The sequence below is a fragment of the Pteropus vampyrus genome, unplaced genomic scaffold, assembly GCF_000151845.1.
Source record: "Pteropus vampyrus isolate Shadow unplaced genomic scaffold, Pvam_2.0 Scaffold3, whole genome shotgun sequence".
NCBI classification, from domain to species: domain Eukaryota; kingdom Metazoa; phylum Chordata; class Mammalia; order Chiroptera; family Pteropodidae; genus Pteropus; species Pteropus vampyrus.
In genome coordinates, this window is record NW_011888784.1 from 7,791,142 (window position 1) to 7,797,661 (window position 6,520).

Sequence of the window (6,520 nt, forward strand, 5' to 3'; positions counted from 1 at the left end):
GAACGTAAAATTATAGAACAAATCTCAGGAGAATTCATTGTATTCTATTCTATTTTTTACTTTATTTTATTCAAGTTTATTTTATATTTTACAAGACAGTAGTATAGTAATGAATCGCGGGTTGAGATGAATGAATGATAATTCATGGATGTGCATATGAATGGGCCTTACAGCTTTCTGATCTTGCACGTAGAATGGAATCTTGTGTCTTTTTACACCATCATCCCCCTCTCCTTCTGACACTGGAGGTCAAGTCTGATATATTTTTTTTTTAACACAGAAAACTCTCATGTTCTTGCCCTTCTTTGGAGAACTGAAGAATACACTCGTTTCAGTTCTAAGGAAGCTAGGTTATTCAAGACACATTTATATTTCTGAAATAAAGAGCTCCACAGAAGAATCTTTTAGGAGAGAAGTAGACACGATTTTGTTCTTCTATGTAAGCAAAACTTACAGTTGAGGAAGATTTGAAATATAAAAACCAATGCCAAGAGGTATTCTCTATTACTCATATGCATCCTAAGTGTTAGACTTGGTTCGCATATGCTTGTTTGGAAATATATCTACTATTCTTTCTCCAGAAAAATATATTTTACTTTAGTATATTTTACCAAAAAGCAAAAAGTTCTTTAAAGATATCTATTCTTAGGTAGCAAAGTAGAAGAGAAAGAACCTTGGAAGTAGAAGAGAAAGAATCTTGAAGTACAAGGTTACAGTTTTATATAACCCTAAATTTACTACTGGCTGAAAATGCAACAATTACGAAAAATAATATTAGAGAAAATGACAATAAGTGTTATTGAGCACTTATATGCCAAATGCTTTGCCAAGGGCTTTATATGCCTTATCTAATTAAATCCTCCTAAAAATTGAAGGAAGCGGAAACTGGTATTATCTTACTTGACCAAGAAGTTTAGTGATATGCCTTGGGTCAGAAACTTTTAAATAGCTAAGTGGGGATTTGAATCAAAGTATGGCAGATCAAAGAATGATTCAAGGTCAATGCTTTGACAGTTTGAGTTGAGAGGAGAAGTGGGTATAATTTCATTGAAAGTCAAAGTGAAACAGCATTGTTGGCAGCACCTTGACTTCACATGAAGTACTCTGATTTTGGCGAAAGTTTTACTTACATATTTGTATGAATGCTTCACGGGTTGTGAAGCTCAGAAAATGAGGACATCCTAGACAGCAGATCTCCAAGGTCAACATCTGGAATTTTTGACTGAACTATAGGATGATTCAAACCTCCCTGTCAGACTCAAAACTCCATTTTGACTGCACAGACTCTAGAGCATAAATTAGTTCAGCAAGTGTCTGCATTAAATTACTCTGCACACTTTGTCGCTCCCAATTGCCTTGGTTTTAATGGATACAGGGAAGAAATTCTGGCATTTTGTGATATATCCTTAATTCTGGTCTGACAAGTTTTTCTACCTGGCACTCTTTGACAGTAAGTAATTCAAACCCAGTATCCAGTGTCTCAGACAACATTGTAGCAGGGTCTTGCCCCTTATGCAAAGTTTGTTAAAATTGTCCATCTGTGAGGAATTTCTGTTGCCCTCGTGGAGTCACAGGTAGCCTTGACTACCTCTGTGCTTGCTCATTTTCGTCCCTTGAATATTTATGTTCCTCTTGCCCATTGATTTTGAAAGAGGGGTATGGAGATTGATTGGCAGCACCAGCAAATAGCTGATGGGAGAATTTGGACTCTGAATGAGAATGAGTCACTAATGACAGAGCTGGGCCCAGTGTGACTAATGCATATGGAATAAGGAAGCTCTAGGGTTTCCTCTGTGCATGCAGTCTTCTGCAGTGCTGAAGCCAGCAGGCAGGAAGGGGTACTCTCTTCACTTTGAGGACTCAAGAATGTTCATCACCCTTAGCATTTAGTTAAATGTACTATATCAAAACTTTAATTTCAAGATGGTATAACTCTATAGAACTCTCATAAGCATTTATTGGAGGCATTTCTGACCTTGGGGTTGTTAACAATCTGAATTAGAAGACTTACATTGACATCGTATGAAGTGTTTTGATTACAGGACTTTATTTTCCATGAGGAGCAAAGGGATCATTTGCTCCACTGAAAACTCAGTCACTTTTTACTCTCTATCCTTTTCCATAAGTTTAAAAAATACAAAGAACAATTTTTCTTGCTCATTCAGCTCTGAATATGGTATCCACAGTGTGTGAAAAGTGAAAAATCTAGTCTATTTATTAGTAGTTTGTTTTAGAAACCAAAAAGCTGGTGTGTTAAATTTCCTCTCCACAGCCTGCTATTAAATTGAAGAATAACAATATTCATCAAGTATTTTTCTACTACTTTCCAGTTATTTTCACATAGTAGGCACTCCACAGATATTTGTTGAATGAATGAATGATTAAGTGAATGAAAACAAATATGCATTCATATATAAGTCGGGATTCTCTGAGACTCCCAGGAGGTAAATTGAGGTAGGCAGGGTAAGCATTACTTTCTCTACATATGGGTGAGGAATAAAGCACAGGTGAAAATATCCGTGTATGGTGTCAGTGGAGGACTATAACATAGCTGGCTATCAGCTCTGCAATAACATTTTGGGAGTGTAGAAGTGACTAATCTGTCTGGTTAATGGTTGAGTTATTTTTTTAGCAGCACAGAGGTGCAGCCTAGGTGCTCTTAGAGGAAACGACACATACTTAGAACTCTTACCTTACAAGCAGTGCTGAAAGGAATGAGAAACAACAAGTAGGGGAGAGACAGAAACCAGAAGAGCAGGAAGAGGGAGGTGCAGAGCAACAGGAAAAGCAAATCCCAGAGAAGAAAGGATAGAATGAGACAGGAAACTGGTCAAAATATAAATACGGACCATGTGAGGCTAGAAAAGGGACAGCTCCTGATCAGCCCATGTCAATTCAATAGCTGGTTCTCCTAGAACCATCAGCTCCACCAACAGCCTTCACGCCATTGGTCACTGGTCTTGGGGCAGAGCCACCTCTATTTTCTTTTGTTTATTTTGCCAAATGATAGAGATTCCAGGAAGTATTGGGACACAAAAAAAGTGACAATGCCATTATTTGTACTTTAAATTTATTTTCCCCTGGGTGATTAAATTTTTTTAACCTGGAATTTGTGCAAACTTATCTTCTGTTATAGGCAACTGACTGAGTCATTCTTCCTATCTCCCGGCTACCTGCTACGATTTCCATGCCTTTCACCCTTACTATGCTTCTCAAGAGAAATTAAAGATTTCGCAACGAGACTACTTACTTTCTGAGACTCCCACAGTCTTTACTCTGTACCTTCAAAATTATGCCCTCAATATACACACACTTTTGAATTCTCTCCCCTGCCTACTGCTAAATAGGAACCCCATATAATCTGGTCTATAACAGGAATGGATTTATAAAACTTGGTTTCTGATCATCAGCCTCCTTGGTATCATAATCTCAGCACCCATTCCTGTGGCATCCATGTTGGAGACATGTAATCCTTCTTTCAGTTCTAGGGACACCTCTCTCACAGGATACTTTGTGGTTATGACCATGCTGGAATACATGGTTCATTCAAAATCTCTAGTGGAACTAGTACTGACAACTTAAAAACACAATGTCAAGCGTCCAAAGTATCCTTAGAATATATGACCTGGGAATAGAATGCAAGTCTTCAAATTCACAAAGCAAGATTCTAAAGTAAAACAAAATAAAATCCCACCCACTGATGACTTGCTTTATTCAAAAGTAGAATTAATGCACAAAGTCAAGTCCTGAGCATAATTTCTAAGTAGACAAAATTGATCCCTTCATCTTAGCTAAGCAAAGTGGGAAAAGGTCATTTAGCTTTACACTCACATCACAGGCTGCTAATTTCAGAACCTGTGCCAAATGCTGGTTAGGACAGAACACAGTCAAGCATGGTTAGGCAGGCAGACTTGGGTCTCTAAGGTAAGAAGAATGTTTACTTGTGGAAAGAGTCAATTGAAGAGTTTATGGTTGGAGTCAAGTTTCAATGCTACTGGAGCTGATTAGGTCCATGGATGACACTTTGCCTTTTTTCAATACCTGGTATTGTGGGAAGGCCATCTTAATACTTTCTGGACAATTTCTTGCAGATTTCTGTCATATTATTTTCATAAGCATGATGCAGTCTAAAGAGGAGTATCCTGAAATTTTGAGCTCCCATATTTGAATCCTAGTTTTGAAATATTCTACTTGTGTCACATTATGCAAATGCTTCATTTTTTTTGTCTCAGTTTTTTCATTTGTAACCTGAAGACAACAATAGCTTCCTTCATGGATGGTTGTGGGTATTACTATTAATTACACATCAAGCATTTGCAGAATGGTAGCGGTCATCAGCAATCACGGTCTTTATCATTGTTATTTGTTCTCCTGTCTTGTCTGAGCTCTCTAGATAAACCAGAAAATTTTCTGAAACCAGTTCTTGACGATTTCTTCCTAAAGAAATGTTCTGATAGCAGAACTTTTAGGATTTTAAATTCTCCTTTCTCCCTCTCATAGTTAGGTGTTCAGCGACCAGCTCTTACTGCTAAAGATTATTTGCCTCAAGCAGCCATAGGACATAGCCCAGTTCCTTTGAATGTGTATAGTAAGAGAGTCTAAGTTGATTAACAGCCTGTGGCATTGTAAATCGGTTATGTGAATTTCATTTCAAGGGATCCAAACATTTATTGAGCTACTTATAGCTGCTTTTAAATTTTATTTTAAAAATTATGGCTCAGTATTTCAGTATGACCCAAATACTTTAAAGTCAGGTTTCCAATTAAATGAAGTTATAACCCCTTACATTTATAAATTTATTTTATCCACTTCTGGACAGCACCTTTCCCCCCAGTTATAGATTTTCCCTCTGGTCTCACTCTCTGAGGAGCTAATTTAGGCAGTTCTCTTTTGGAAGGAAAACTGTTTATTTACTCAGATATCTTTTTTTTATTCAGTCCTCACATCTTAAGAGTGCTTTCTTTCATTCTGTTTAACTCTGGCCTTGGCTCCCTGTCCTAATCTAAAGAATACCACATGGGTCCCAAAGTGGTCCAGATGAGTGAATATTCAACATCCAAAGTAGAGTCTAATGTGGGGTTTCATGTAGTACTGTTATTGTTTTTGTTGTTTATGAGCATTTCATGATTTTCAGCTCCTGTGTATTGAGCATTTTACTATGCCCCATTCTCTGTGCTCGGCGTTTCAATGATCTTCACAACCACCCTGTTACATTTCACTCTAAGATGAGAAATCTGAATTTTAGAAAGGATATGAGAATAATATGCTCAACATCACACAGATGAAACATGGAAAAACTTGGATCTGAATCACGGCCTCTACATCCATGCTCTTAACCAACTCTACTGTAAAGTCAGAAATTACCGAAAACATTTTAAACTCAGAATGCAGTAATGTTTTTCACCTCCAATATTTATTTCTCCCATTTTGTCCCCTCAGTCTTGTACAACATCTTCATAGTTTTGAGTTCTAGAGAGAGAATGGGTTGCGTTTAAGGAACTAAGTCGGAGCAGACGAGAGAGGAAGAAAGAGGAACAGGAGGGCATGTGACATAAAGGCAGCACCAAACTTCCGGGGGATAAAAACGGAAAATAATGCATTATCCTCCAACAATCCCTTCTTTGCCATTTTCCCTCTTGTGGGTTTTTTTCTTTTCTGCCCAAAACATATTCTGTATCCTTCAATTCTTGAAAATTTTTAATCTCAATTTTCAAAAACCAACTACCCACTATGAGTTTAACTGATAATAGCTTAAAAGGTTCTTTTCCCCCAGGGGACATTTTCATTTTAATAGAAGACATTTTACAGACTAAAAATACTTCAGGATCAAAAGCAATGAATATTTTATGGTGGGTTTCTGGCACCAAGATCATTTGTGAGGAGGATATCTCTGGACTGATGGCCAGGATACAGATCTTTTTCTTATTATGCTCTTGGCTATATGGTTTAGCCAGAGACCTTAAGCAAAGGAATATGATTTGAAGAAAAAGAAAGAGGAAAGAATGGAAAGGAAAGGTAAAGTCTAACAAAATTTAAATTAAGTGTTCTGGCTTCCTTTCCTGGACGTTGTCTAATATCTACTACTAAGCTACACTATCCTCATTGGCAAGCTGGGCCTTGCACAAATATCTTGAACCAATCGTACTCTTAAACAACCCTGGAATCCTGAACTGGCCTGGAGCAATGTGTTTCAGAATCACAGATGACATGCTCCTCATTCTTATGCCTTGCTCCTCAGTTTGTTATGTGCATACATGTCATATCTTTGGGAACAGAGAAGATTTGGATCCCAGTTGAACCATTTACTAGTTAAGTGGATTTGAATACGTTATTTATTCTTTTTAGCCAAATTTTGACCACAATAATTTATGTATTGTAGGGTTATTGAGAGAATCAAGATCAACTGTGATAGCGATTAACATTACTAGCCCTAATTGTGTACTAGGTGTAGTGCCAACCATTTTATAAAGAGTGGCAGATTTGGAGAAGAGAAAACTTGGGTGCAAATATATGGAAAAGT